The sequence below is a fragment of the Varroa jacobsoni genome, unplaced genomic scaffold (genome assembly GCF_002532875.2).
Source record: "Varroa jacobsoni isolate VJ856 unplaced genomic scaffold, vjacob_1.0 scaffold_448, whole genome shotgun sequence".
NCBI lineage: Eukaryota > Metazoa > Arthropoda > Arachnida > Mesostigmata > Varroidae > Varroa > Varroa jacobsoni.
In genome coordinates this window covers 426,016-441,096 of record NW_019213350.1, presented here as the reverse complement: position 1 = coordinate 441,096, position 15,081 = coordinate 426,016, and the positions used below count along the sequence as shown (strand labels likewise).

At 42.6% G+C, this 15,081-nt stretch overlaps 1 long non-coding RNA gene across 1 annotated transcript in view; it reads left to right on the top strand.

The window, feature by feature from the left end:
* LOC147753480 (uncharacterized) overlaps positions 1 to 15,081 on the top strand; it is a 33,133-nt gene that overhangs the window by 8,373 nt on the left and 9,679 nt on the right. The gene's annotated exons all lie outside the window — the stretch shown is intronic.

The window sequence follows — 15,081 nt, the reverse complement described above, 5'->3', positions numbered from 1 at the left end:
CCTATTATTTATAAAGAGGGCGGCCATAATGGTAACGCTGTTCACGCTACTGCTACTGCTACTGCTGCTGCTGCTGCTGCTGCTGCTGTTCGTCGTCTATGGCTCGAGCACAGTCTTTCTCCTGTACTTCTTTCAGAATCAGCATAGGCGAAGCGAAACGGTTTGACCGAGTAGCCTACAAAGACACGCTTACCTCACCGGTTCAAGACGATTTCGTAGATTTGTTCAACATCAGCGGAGAGGAACGGCATCGGCCAAAACTTCGCCGTACTGAATGAGCAGTACTGCGTATGAGCTCAGAGATATACGTAGTCACGGATTTAACCGGCCGAGAGTTACGGCCGATGAGATGCCGTAGGCACACACATTTTAGCGGTGATTGCTCGACTGCAAGTTGAAGAATAGCGTAGCACCAAGGAACGCTACATTCTTATAGCGAAACACGAATAAAACACAGCAGCTAACTGCTTTCTGTAAAGGATAACACAATCGCCGGGCCAGGCCAGGAGCCGGCGCAGCTGTACAAAACGAGCAATAAAGTATTTTTCGCCAAACGTGCTTGTATGTGTAATTGGCTGTTCTTAAAAAGAAAATAGCCTATTTTAAGGCAGTATAAGAAGCATCTTAGCGAAATTTTGTGAAACTAACAGCCGAGTTACTACTACTACCTGTTTCGACTGCTTCGACACACGGTTTCAAGGCTTTCGTAATATTCATTATGGGAAACATTGATAGCTCAAATAATCCAGTAGCTGGTAGCGAAACCAGACACGGCTGGCTGGTGCACGATAATATATGGCGTAATATTGTTATCGCGGTAGGCCTGAGGACGTCTCATTCAGGCCGTTCATTTAGTGCCTCGTAGGCCGAAAAAATAGTGCAGGATAAAAGCGACGACATGAAGCTGTTTTCAGATATCTTGGCAGGCAAAATGAAGTGGCGACGTGCTAATTTCAATTATGTTATAACGATGGCGTGAACTTGTTTCGGTGTACTTATATGCCTTTGTAACCCTTACGGCCAGCGAACGATATATATATATATATATATATCTACAATTTTTAACCGTATTATCTGAGCGAACTCTAAAGCTTCTGAGGAAGAGCTGTGTTCTATCCCGCGTGCTCTAGTGTACGAAAAATAAGTTGACATTGTCCTGAGGTGACATTACCTAATCTTGCTTAGACTGACCTAATTGCATAATATTTTTTTCAACAACCCCAACACAGTTCTCCCTTACCAGTGAAATATCAATGTTAACTTATTTAACTACCTCGATGTTACAATAGATCTTATATATGCATATAAGTATACGTATGACATATATATGTGTCATACGTATACTTCATGCATGTTTGCAAATTAAGCTTTACCTTGAAATGTCAATAGAATGAATACAAAGAAAATCTCGCTTTGGCTCCTTAACGCTTTTTCTATGAGTGACTCTGGACTCATAACCCGTGATCGATACGCCCAGTTACATGTTCACAGACGAAAACGACCGGACCTGCCATCTTGGCGAAGTCTAACCTGTAAAGGCACCTGAGTATGGCTCATTGGCCATGTTGAGGTCGATTTCGGTCCAAAAATACAACGTCTGATCTTGGTTGAACCAATATCAATAAGGTACCCAACTCGTAAAGCTCTCAAGTGAGTTTTTTTTCCAGCGTAGAGGCCAATGGGAGGCTAAGTATGTGCAATACGACTGCTTTATGCTTCGACTGGCAACATGGCCGGTTTGTTTGGGCACATGCAAAATAACATGAAGTAAGATGTTACAGCGTGCGGGTAACAACTGAGGCAAAGAACTAAGCAGTTCTCTGTGTTTGTATGGGATACAGTGTTCAATGCTCTTATGAATTGCTGTCGCTGAATCGAGCATCTGTGCGTGACACCCCTCTGCGTGCCTTAAACTTCTACGTAAACCTAAAGACACAGAAAACTGTTTGTGATCATCAGTTACAAAATACGACGCGTATTTCGTCAACCGCGGAACATCGTGGGATGATTCCCGTATTGATTATTGAAAAGTGAGGACTTTCTATAAATCAGAGGTGTAGGTATATTTCACTAATATTTCTATTTTGAGACATGCGCTTTTATATTAGTTATCCATTTGTTGCCATTTCAATTTATCCGTTTTTATTGTGTTTATACGTTTATTAACTGTTCGTCAACGAGCCCCATACGGGGCTCGTAGACGAACAGTTAATAGAGCACCAGAGCATTTGGCGCGGCAATAACGGTGCCTACTTCTCAGTTCTCGTGGATGCCTTGCAGGCTACATGCTCCCGAATCTAATAGCCATTAGAAAAAAATTAAGCTACTATAAGAAAATCTGGTGAACTTGAAATTGAATATCTTTGGAATTATTTGAGCTAGAATAATGATTTTTCTTATGTAGCACGGGTACTCTGTTCTGCTACCTTCTAGATAGCCACATCTACCATTTGTTTCCGTAAGTAGTTTCTCTGTCCATGGTCTCTTGAAGTAAATCGATAGTACGCTCGCCGGCCAGTTTCCCTCTTCGGGGCATACAAAGCCCGATGATCACACGGTTTAAATTGGGAGAAAAGCAGTTTATGCGAATCTTGGATATTTCTATGCTCGATCCACAAAGCATAACGATGAGATCTGGTGTTGCCGTCAGGTAACCAGACTGTATGCTCTCGACTACCGTGCCAACGCTCCATTAGTTTCTATGGAACTCGAAATAGCAGATACTTTGGGTGAGTATCTTATAATAGCAGATGCTCTTGGTGCCCATTGCAAGTATTCATATCGCCGAACCTACTCGACACTTCCATGGAACTCGATTTTTTTCCAAGCTGACGCCATTCTTTCGCCGGGTCCGTCTCCGACTGCCGGTACAGGCCGATCCATGCTTTTTTTCTTATGCTCCAAATGAATTTTTTACTAAGTAAGATTAAGCAGATCGTGTATGGAATACGCCATGCGCATTTCCAGCTTGTCTGGAGTCAATTTACATGGACCCATTTTTTTCTCACTACTCGCATTTTCAGTATTTGAGTTATAAATCTGTAACATGTTGCAGATCCTACCGGTCGAGCCCTTGGCTCCAAGGTCTGCTTTCCTGAAAAGCCTCTTCAACTGGGGCAGTACGTTCCTGTCCATCTTGCTGGTTTTCAATACTCTAATCTCCGTTTTTGAAACGCTTGCACCACCTATATATTGTATTTTAATTTGAGACTTTCGTGACTAGTGTCCCCATCAATCTTCGATGAATTTCCTGAGCGCTATGGCGTTCGACGAACTTGACCACTCAGCGTTGACTTTCAAAACTTTTTTCTGAACTCATTCCTCATAAATAAATTTGACTAGTTATTACTTGAAAGTTCCTAGAACTGCTCGAGTATTTGGCAGCAAAGTTTCTTCTGCTAGGGGCGCATATATTAAACTATAAAGTTTGCCGAATTCGCTTGTAACAGCCTAATAATTGATGTAATCCTGATGATATGCTTGTGGTACGAAATGACTTCAGCTCTCAGATTTAGCAGTGCATCGTTGCAATTTCACCACTCCATTTAGCATTAAATATAAAACTAGCTTGTATTCGTCACCTAATTTCCTTCGGACTATATTAGCTTTTATTAAAGCCAACAAAAAGAAAAGTAGTCAGTGATTTGGGTAGCGTATTTTACCTGCAGTTTGTTTTTGGTCAGGGTCTAATAATCTGCGAGCTAATATGCACTGCGCTGTACGCCAGCTCCTTTTCAAGTGTGCTCTCATACATTAGAGATTTCAATATCCTATCCCTTGGGTAACGTCAGGGAAGCCGTAGAGTTTTGTTGCTGAGCGGAGTCCGTGTAATATGCTACCAGCTAGTATGAAAGTTCACGCGGCACGTTCGCTAGAGAGCATGACGATACTAGTTGGGCTAGGACGACCAAAGCTGGTGTTGAAATTTGACAGGATGAAAAAGGTGATCTATCTTCACAGACGATACAGTAGCAGTGGCAGGCCCCGTAATTGGAGCTAGAAGCAGGAACGATTACAGCAGACGTTCAACTTTAGCGCACATATAATCCGCCCCCAACGAACGTCTATTTTCATCGCCCTCTTTTTCGGCGGGTGTACAACAAGCAACATGCACGTCTGCCGATTAAATATAGTAATAAAAGATTCGAAGGGCAACAGCACACATATATCGACCAAGCAGGTACTGTTGCAACGGGAAAAATTAAAAACAGGCGTACTAAATGCTCATTTTTTTAGCGGGTGACTGACTGCCCGCACATATGTTTGAACGTTCGAACTAAACATGACTAAATGTTTTTTGACCCTACATTTTCATAATGTCCTTTTCCAGTGACAGACCACAAACGTCAGATGGCCTGGTATAAGTAAGTGCGTCTAAATAGGAGTCGTAGCGCTAATTAGCTCGAGGAAGCAAGAGAACAGTTGAACAGAATTCTAGCCCAAATTAAAGACGATGCCTACGCGAACACTGATCGCACCGAAACGGTTGCTCTTTTTACTATAACGTAGTAGGTCCTCTTTAAGCCAGGTTATTCATACTGGATACACACTGTGTATTCGAACATGCTTGCAACCTCTGTGATCGCAAACGACTCTGCCGCCATTCGCCCATATTCTATGCAGTGGTAGTCATTGTGCGGAATATACGTTTTTTATCAGATGGGTTGTATCGGTGCAGACCCAATAGGTCACGTTTGGTAAAGCGCAACCGTTTGGTGGTACTTTGTAGACTAAGCAACCAGCGGTAGCCTTATACACCATTTTGCACGCAGTTTTGAGCTTTACACACCACTAGAAAGCCTCAACAATTCATCAGTAGAGAGGCTTTGGCGTGCATCTTAATTCAAATGTTTCTAATTTGGGGAAGCGTTTTGCTTGCTTGGAATATCGTTGTGTAACTAAGCAACGAGGTGAGGTTTATCGCTATAATCAAGTGGACCAATATTAGCCGCTTCATACAATAAAATAAAGACTACGTTCTGTCGACTACTGCACATACACACACAAACAAAGCCCTATAGTTATCCGTATCAAGACATTGCTTCATATATGTTTATCTTGTCTGTTTTGTGCGATTTAGCATGCAAGCAAAAAACAGGAGAGGCGTGCCACCAAATCGGTAATGACGATAACGATTTATTATATTGGGAGTCCGGTTTGCGGCAAAACTTCTTAAGGAACTATTGCAATTAGATAATTTTATATTCTTCACGCTCGCTCGAATTTAGTCCTTGAGGGACTCCGCAATAGGATCACAACACTGTGCAGAGAATTGCGACATCAATCGCCCGAGAAGTGGCTAGTTTCCTTGGAAATACTGTTTCTAGGAATACTGACAGCAAGAAGTATCTGAAGGCGTTTAGAGACGCAGGAACAACGAGATCATACAAACGAAACGTACTTGTACGTATTTCGTAATGTATTTGTCAGCCGTTTTTCAGAAAATTCGATACACAGTGTCAGTGGGTGAAATTTCCATAGCAAGGCTTAAGGGTACATTTAAAAAAAAACTGTCTATATGGTGCAGTTTAGCGGACGCTCGGGCAAAATAGAGGCCCCAAAGTCACGCTTCGAGAAATTCAAACCGAAGCAATAGAATGTAAGAGAGGGTCAGAACAATACAGAGAAGGCATGTAGGCAGATTAACCTGTTGCGTAAGAGCTTGCGTTGCTGAATCTGTCCTACATCGACGGGATCGATTTACTTCATCAGCGACACGGACCGTTGCAGCGATACATTTCTACGGAGTCCACTCGCTACTTGAGCGAACGCTTGGATGGGCACGCGCCACGTTCATGTTTAGTAGGCAAAAGCTGGAATAAACGAAAATGACTCTATAGGAAGAGGATTCGTTAGCACTGATTGAGGTAAGCCTCAATGCTGTAACCCTTTACTGTGCATATTTACATTTGAAGGAAGACACGTTAACGATGAACCAAAGGCTCCCATATTAATTTCTTATTGCTGTCTTAAGCCTGCTCCGCAAGCCAAGGAGCTTGAAAATCCTATCCATGCTTGCCATTATCCACGAGCTTGGGTACTCGAGTGTAAGCAAATACCAGAAACCGACGTTTGAAAATTACTTCGATGAAAGGGCTATTAATATTCTCTCTGTTCTGTGATATTTTGACCTGGCTGCAGACTGAATTAATTTTTAAGGCCCTAAAAAAGATTTTAAGAAGGACGCGACTGCAAGTAGCGTGTTCCCATTGGGCTGAAATTTCAAGTAAATGCTATCAGCGTTCCTAGAAGCGTCGAACACCCTTTTTCATACAACTGCACTGTCATCGACTTCTATCTTGATCGACGAGGTATTTCTCAATTCCTGGCGATGTTTGCGCGATGAGTTACTCGGCAGTGTTCAGATAAATCCTAGCTGCCTCTAGGATGTGATCGAAGCGTCTTCGTGCTAGATAGTGCTTTATTGACACTCGTATAATTGTAAGGCATAAATATCCAGCTGTGGGGCTAATGCGCCGAATGTTTATGGAGGGCACACTTCGATGGCCTTATCTCTAGGTGCGGCGTAGTCCTTCGTAGTATTTAATGGCCTAAGCATCGGGCGTCAAATACGCGCTTGTATTGATTTTAACGCAGCATTCCAAGCAGCTTGAGAGCTATTGCGCTTGTCAAGTTAGTCCGTCTGTTCTGAAAGGCAGTATAGTAAAGGCAAATAATAGCCGGATGATGTCGGTATTGCAGCTTCTTAAGCTGACCTCCTAAACCTGCTTATTTAGTCTAAGTACTGCATGTCTACTCCTCGAGAAACAGACTAATTGACAGATTATGTGAAGCGTCACTGTTCGTTGAGGTCGCGAGAGAACAACCCAACATATTCAAGACAGGGATGCACCCCCAGTTCCAGCACGAATAAACAAGATAAAACTATCGTCTGTCGGGAGGGAAAGTTGCCCAAGGAAATGGCTGATGGACGGATCGACATGTTGAAAATTGAACTGGTCTTTACGAGTCACGGAACAGTTGTCGCTGTACGTAACACAAATTATTACGCGCCAGAAATGATGTATTCCACTGTTCGATAATGGGCACTACTTATTTATTAGTCATTATTTAGTTGCCGCTATTCTTAACTGTTTATAGTTCTAGTTCTCTCACATCTGAATTAGGCAAGCCTTAATGATATCATACCAGGTCGCATCTGCATGGCCAACATGCTAATACATTTTGGCTAATAACACATGTGGCTAAAAAGTTTAGCCTGCACTCTAATGACGACAGTTCACTGACACTGTTTACATCAGAGAACTACCGCCACATTTTCGTCTGCTCCAAATACACATGGCATTAGTGCTGGTTAACAGTTCGCCAAATATGTTATATGTAGAAAATAGGCCGCGGATTCGTAAAACCGCTTTATTACAGTAAGCTTTCGCGTGTAACGCATCATTTTTAATGTCACTAAGATTATCATCATCCTGGCCCAGAGCTGCATCACACTGGTCAAGCGTGCCGGCGACGTACGTGCCGAGAGCCGCTTTAGAACAACTGTGTCTATAACACGGGATCTAAACGCAGCCTGTTTCCACACCAACCTGTCCTCGGGTATGACATTGACTGGGGTGCACAGGGGAAAAAAACTAGGAAACTTAGCGCCAACGCAAATGCTAGATAGCAAGAATGAATGGAATGAAGTGATAAAGTGTCAAGACAGCAGCCGAAAAAGAAGGAAGCAGAGCGAGTGAGATGGGCAACGCTGTAAACACTCTCTCCATTCTGTTCATGGCGCATGGAGCCAACGAACACACAGGAGAGCGGCGCCTAGGCACGGCTTGTAGCTGTAAAAGTGTGGACCTTGAAGACAAGAGGATAACTAGACCGGTGGAAAGGTGCACGGCAGGACGACATGTTGAGTGCTTCAGGAGAGACTTCGAAGAGGACGAAAAGAAAGCGCAGAGCAAACAAAAATGGGTAAAGGAGAAAGAACAAGATAGGCGGCTATGGCAACGATCGGACCGTGGACCATATCAACACCGAAAGGGCTCGTTGGACGTTTCTGTAATTGTAAGGAAAGCTAGCAACGCAGCTCTTCTAGTTGTAAGAAGTGATCGCGACGCGGAAAGACCGAAGCGAAAGTTCATGTAAAACGTAGTGTTTTCGGGTGACTGTTGGTTGGGGCAGTTGACAAAGGCAATATAAGAAGAAACGTTCTATTCTAAATATCTATAAATAATCTATAATATGAACGACTCGTTCCATTATATTACTGGAATGCGGTAGAGGATATTTAGTGCGTGTATACTGTAGATAGATGTTAATCAGATGGATGTCTATTTTGCAGCTGTCAATAACTACAATAAAACATTCGAGTAGGCAAATGAACCTATATTTTTGATACTTGTTGTTATCCACCAGTAGCTTGTGGTAGAAAAAGCACTAGCAGTTGTATTTCTCGGGTCATCCCTTGTTAAAAGGAAAAAAATGACCTAGCTGCAGCAAGCGTAATGATTCGTTACTAAAACGCAGACGAAATATCACATTGCGTATCTCTAAATTATTCTCATCTATGGTGTAACTCGCTTGCTTGGTTTGCTTTTATGTGGCTATTTAAGGGTTTATCGAACCGAGTACGGTTTTATATCATCGCGATCAATATATCTGTCTCTCTCTCCTCTTTTCTGTCATTAAATATCGATTCTTTACCACACATTTTCTATTTTTTTCAAAGATGGATAATATGATTGATTGTATGCGCCCGACCAAGCAAATTGGTTGTCGCTGGAGCTCATGGCGACGCAAAGCCGGTCAGCAGAAATCTACATGCATATATGGAATTGTCCGTAAACCTTCCGATGAATGATAGCAGCGTACTGGAACTTATCCTGACTTGGCATTTCGTAATCTTGTTCTAACTTCTTGTATCATTCATGCGCAGCATCGTTCATGCCATCCTTCACTCGGCTAATATGCTTATAGTTATCGTTTCGGTCAGCCCAACTAATTTCTGGCTGGGTTTCTAAACGACCCTGTCATGTCGCTTTCCCTTGTACTACCGCCACCATTGACCCAACATTGTAAAGTTTTGATTGTTTGTTAGTATCGAACAAAGGCATTGATTTGGCACGAATTCGGTCGATCAGTCAGTTGATCTTATTGTCGCATATCATTAGCCATACACCGTGGCATAATCTGGGTTGCTAAGACGCACCGATGACGCCTGTTGTTGGTAACTATTATGGGAAGCTGCTCTGGTAATCATGGAGAACAAGCAAGATGCCGTCCACCGCTGACTTTACTATCAGCGTTGCCAAACATGGTTACCTTGTCATCTCATATTTCTGCTGCAGAAGCCCTAAATAAATACAGCAAGACTCTTTCTAATAAAGTGATACCAAAAAGATGATACCGAAAATTTGTCCATATAGAAGAATTGGGTGAAGACCGACTGGAAATTACCTATCTGTTTCTTGATGGTTGACCTGGTTTACTGTCATTGCGGCAGCGCGATACAACGGCTCGAGATTAGTATGTCATATCTTCATTCTGGCGCCAAGAATCGCCAACGTTCACTTCGCTCGTCGCTGATCAAACACAACGCCTATGATGACGGGTCCTCCGTGTCCCCCAGCAGCCTGAACATACCCCTTTAAAAGCTCCTGCCTAAACACAGGTTCATCCATACACTTGGTTGTGAAAAAACTGTCTACCGCTGCACACAAATATAAGCACCAAAAATGCAAAAATGAAGAAGATAACTCATATATATGATAAACTCGAGGCGTCCATAGTACTTAATAGGGTTATCGTGATAAATGGAATAAGCGTTTCCACCCTTTTTAGTTCCTCTTAACCCATTTACCCCGTGTCGGTATGTACTGCTCGCACTGTTATCAGACCCAGTTAAATGACTACAAACGGGCTAAAGCCGGACAGTTGTGGGTATGGCTAATTTGCGAGTGGTTGGGTGGATAGTTAAGAGTGGCGAGGCTCGTGCTTTCAATGCTACTGAGGAGCGATAACAGGAAAACACAGCGGAACACACGAGTCGTCTTTGCGATCATCGACTATTATCATGATTATTAGGCGCAGAGAAGAACGAAGGCTGAAGCTCATCGTCGTCAGTTATGGCGGCAAATTGCCGGGAACGGGGTAGGTAAAAATGGCAATACGATTATATCTACAGGAGCAACTAGGCTAAAACTAATTAAACTGAAAGAGCCAAAATGTGTCATTGTTCCTGTAAATGGGAGTAATTTGAAAAGTGTAGATCGCCGAATTATCATACCCTCGTATCTACATTCTATTTATTGCATATCTAACTTGTACTAATTATATCTGGTTTGATTGCAAACCTTTAAGTGTATATTCCTTGGTTGTAGTTTCAATTTGCATGTGTCCTTGGGGCACACAAGTTAATTATGATCACTATCAGTTTATGTGGACTACAGATTTGCAAATCCATCATATGATACAGCAGTTTTCCATTTTTTTTCCCTTAAAGATGATACAGCTTTTAGAACTTTGTTAGATAATCAAAACCTACACAAATTTATATCCCACTATGTTTAAAAGAGTGCAAGATTTTTTTTTTACCAATTTTTAACTATTTGGTTAAGTAAATTTAACACATTAATCAAAGGTTTGCTTAAAACTTCCCGGTTTAGAAAATTGACTTCGACATAAGCTCAGAAACAAAAACTGAAAATATGACTATATTTTTTTGTGCTTTTAATTTAGCGACATCATTGGAAAATAAGAGCTTATGCTGTATAGAGATTGGCGCATATCATTAAAGCAATTTTCGTCGAGACAAGCAAAAAAAATGAATGCCACAGAATACTGGATATATACTAATAATAGTTCACGTGGGCTCAGTATAAAAAAGTTTAATAAGAAACGTTGTTATATAGTACATCAGATGCCTTTTTGTGACTTTTGTAACTAATGAGCTGCACATGTACGAGGCTGCAGTTATTAGAAAAATCAATGACATGCGGAATTGAAGTTAGTTCAGTTAAGAACTTAAGCGGGCAGTATGCCGTTAAAGCACCTACCTGATCTTAGCACCCTCTATAAGTCGCCCAGTTATTTAGAAGATCGTGAGTGTTCTGCAGTAACGAAATGAAGAGCCAGACTACTGGATTCTTCCGACGGATGGCGACCCGAGCTAGCTTTATTACATCATAGATTTATACTTGTGAAAAATTCCAAAGCCTGATCCGCCGTTGTAGTACGAAAGAAACGGCAAGCAGAGACCTTACTTAGCGCTCGTCTCTGATTCTTTCATCTTAATTAAACTTTGTTTGAAAGACGAAAGGTATTCAGGGATAATCGAAGCTCCGCTGAATTGACGCCGGTTTAATTAGTTCGTCCTACAACTGTTTAAACCGATCCACCCTATCTCCTTCTGTTGTTCTTGTACGTTTATTGCCGCAAGGTGTTGCGTCCATCATTGTATCTCTGTTTAATTGTCACATTTCCGCATCTGCGCGTCGGGAGCACTACTACATGAGCTACTATATCAGGATTACCAAAAATCAGTATACCTTTACTCAGCGGAGAATCGCTAAAGCATGCACCAGAGCTGCAGTAATCGTTTCAAATTAATCAAATAAACACGAGCATCGTTTACTGACCTATGTCTGCTCAATAGAAACTTTCGAAACACTAGCCTAAGCAATGCGAGCACGTTTCATAATTTATTATATGCGTACAGCATGCGAGGGAGTGCGCCCATGCAGGACTCAAGCATGTATCACATAGGAAGTGCACCAAAATTGGCAATTCAGCTTTTAAGCTGAAGGAGCCCCTTATCGATGCTGGCCAGCAGAGCTAATGCTGGCGGCGATGATGTACTTGTTAAACGAAGTATTAAGCCAGTATTGTTCCTTGGCGTTATTGATGCGTACACATGCATATGTGAACCTCTGTAAGATGCACCGTACTGTCCTGGGTCCGCTGTTATGATGGATCTGAGGGCTCAAGGGAGTGCTTCTTATTTTCGACATGATACATTATACTCTCAGGGACAATCGTCCTTCCTCTATCCCAATTTTTGGCTACTCGTAACCTCCTCTTGCCAGTATCGCCTCTGCTTCTCGCTTTTTTTTTATCGTTTTGAACACTTCAGTTTTGCGTGCTCTTTCTCGCACTGCTGGGTAGCGGCTGACCTCTGAGTGTGCTTTCGCTTGCGCAACCGCCGAAAAATGAGGAGCTGCGAGGGAAACAGCAGGTCATCGCTGCACAGATAACGGCGCATCTGGCGCTGTGCGACCCTGGCTTGTGAATATGGAACGCAAATAAGACCCCAAAGCAGGGCCCCTAAGAGCCCTGTAGTTGGACGCTGGCGTCCACCCTGTATACCATTAATGATTGCGAAGGTTGCGTATAGCTTCTGCGATGGGACTGTCGTATCGCTGTCAGATCGGCCGATTCTTGGGTCCGCCACGACTGCCGACTGCGATATTGTTTTATACGGCATACGCGGTACAAGGCGAAGATACACCTAGGGCGAGCCGCACTATCAGCGCAAAAAAGTGAAGCTCCACGCTTAAGCAGCAAGATTCGCTCATTCTCCTCAATCTGTCCTTTTTTGCGTGCTGACGGCTATGGGCATTTGGCAGGGGAAACGCAGATGGATGGGGGGGAGGAGGGTATAAAGCTTGGGTTACAAATTGTAGCTGGAACACCTTAAGATAAAAGAAAGTCCCTTTGCCTCAAGTAAGTAAATGCGGGCGGCATCATGATACTAGGCATATTATTAAACTGGATTAATAGAAATAGATGCATCGGAAAAAATGCGACGTTTATTTAGGAAGTCACCCATCGTCATATGTGGGGATAAATCAAATGGCTAGAACGTCTAGGCTGTATGGTTATAAGCTTTGGGACAAAAAGCCTGACCTGAAAGTTAGAACAACAAATGATGGTTCTGTACTTGTAGTTCATCCACGAAACGTTTGTTTTACTTTATTATGACATACTTGATTAAAATTGGCCCCTGTATTCCCGATAACTAATCCGATATAGAATCGTACTTTAGGTAATCGGTTCCAAATACTTACGATTTGCGGCGGGTCATAGCTGTGCCCATTATTTACAGACTTAAACTAATCAATATTCTAAGTTACTTCTGGCATATAAGTTGTCCGCAGTTGGCGCATAATGAGCCGACTGATTCATTGTCACATACGGTGCTGCAACCAGGTAGTGACACAGCAGTTAGCGGAGTGGCTTTTCACTGGGGATAAGGGGGATGTTGCCTATAAGACCAGCCAAGTGCATTTCCGAAAATATGCACAAGGGCCATTGCAAAGAACCGGAACTGCCATCAATTCTGTCATAAGAACATGTTCAATATAAGCAGGAGGGCACGGCTTGATCAGCCAGATCTGAACACTCAAGGCCCTCGAGAACTCTCCATCGACTAAAACCGCTTTTCCAAATCGTCTGAAGACGGTTTGCAAGAATGGGAGCCGGTTTCAGAAATGACTCCTAACTTTGACCTTTAGCTCTGGCCCAATAAAGCTAGACAGTATGTTCTCCTCGCTGCTTTGTCAATCGTACTTCATCGGCCGACTGGTCGGTATGAAACTGTATTTATATCTTCAGAGGTATATCCTTTGTTTTTACTCAGTTTAGGCAGCACGGCCCTTATCTGCTCTGACACAATAAAAAAGTTGCCCTGCTTGATTTATCTGTTGGTAAAGAGGTCGAAGGGTAGGTCATGTAACTTCACGGGTTTGTCGCTTTGCCCCAAAGTGAGATGCTATTAGGATAGGCAATCGTTTTAGTCTATCGTTAACAAAAATGGAGGACTTTTTTGATGATTAAAATTTTTTAATTATAACAAACACAACGCATGTGTACGCTTTGATAGACGGCAAATATATCTTTCTTGGTAGCCTACTCGTGTTGTGTATTCTGTCTCGTCATGCGAGAAGTCCATATATAGTTTGGCAGGTGATCAGGATTTGACCACTACATACGCTTTACGTATGTAATCAATTCTTATAGGAAGTAGATATACTTTTGAAATATACATTCAAAAGAAATTGCCAAAGTTGCCTTATTTACTTACTTCATAACATCACAATAACTGCTCTGTTACGCCATGTCCAAAAATCTGTCTTAAATATAAAAAAAATACAGAGGATTACGAAAGCTAATACCATTATTAGAAAAGCAAGCGCAAATGCACATACTAAACCTACTCTTAGGGTGACATAGATATTCTCTTCGTATCAAATGTATTTCATGGACGTCATACTTTGGCCGTACGCTCGTGTAGTATTTGGGTATATTTTTTTGTTTAACATATTTCGCCTCCATATGGCCTTTACCCACATGAATTGTTCGGCTTTCTAAACTACGCTACTGATCTTTCTCCTGGAAGGAGTCGTTGTCAGCATTTTAGAATCGTTCGATCTCGCTTCGTCTCTCCCTCCCTTCCCGCAGTAATTTATCGCTCCTGCTGTGCTCATGTATTTAGTCAGCTAACGTACATTCGCCGCGTCCTACCAAGATGTCTGCCAGAGCTGAATACGGTGTCTGTCGGTTCAGGAGATTTCGAGGCATCGACCTGATGCCAACAAGCCCGGAAGACACCACGCAGCTGGCAAAGGGATACGTCTGGCCTAAAGGGGCAACCTCGGTCCGACGTACGTTTAGCCACCCACAGTCGCATTTGTATCACAAAGGGGCTGTCGCAGGAAACGAGGATGGGTGTTGGTCTGTAGAGTCAAATAACCTTTGTAGCAAATGCCCACTCATTTTAAGCAGGAGTTGTCAGCCTGAGGAGCGTAGAGACACAATGAAGTACAAACAGATTCTAAATTTTAGAATAAATGACTAAGTAGCGCCATTCCGCAAAGCAGCGGGGGGTGTCAGGGTAATGAGAGAAAAAATATTCTTGTTCACAGAAACTGTGGTGTTCACATCGCTTGTCTGTGTATCTTTTTTTCTGCTGCCCCAATCCTAAGCCTAGAGCAATCCGCCATACGCCTACTTAGGTATTTGTTGCGTAACGCCTCTTGGCTATAGCGTTCACTATTTTCTTTGACCTTACCATCCCACCAAACCCTCGCACTACTAAATTCATCCGTGCAGCAAGAATTAGCTCAT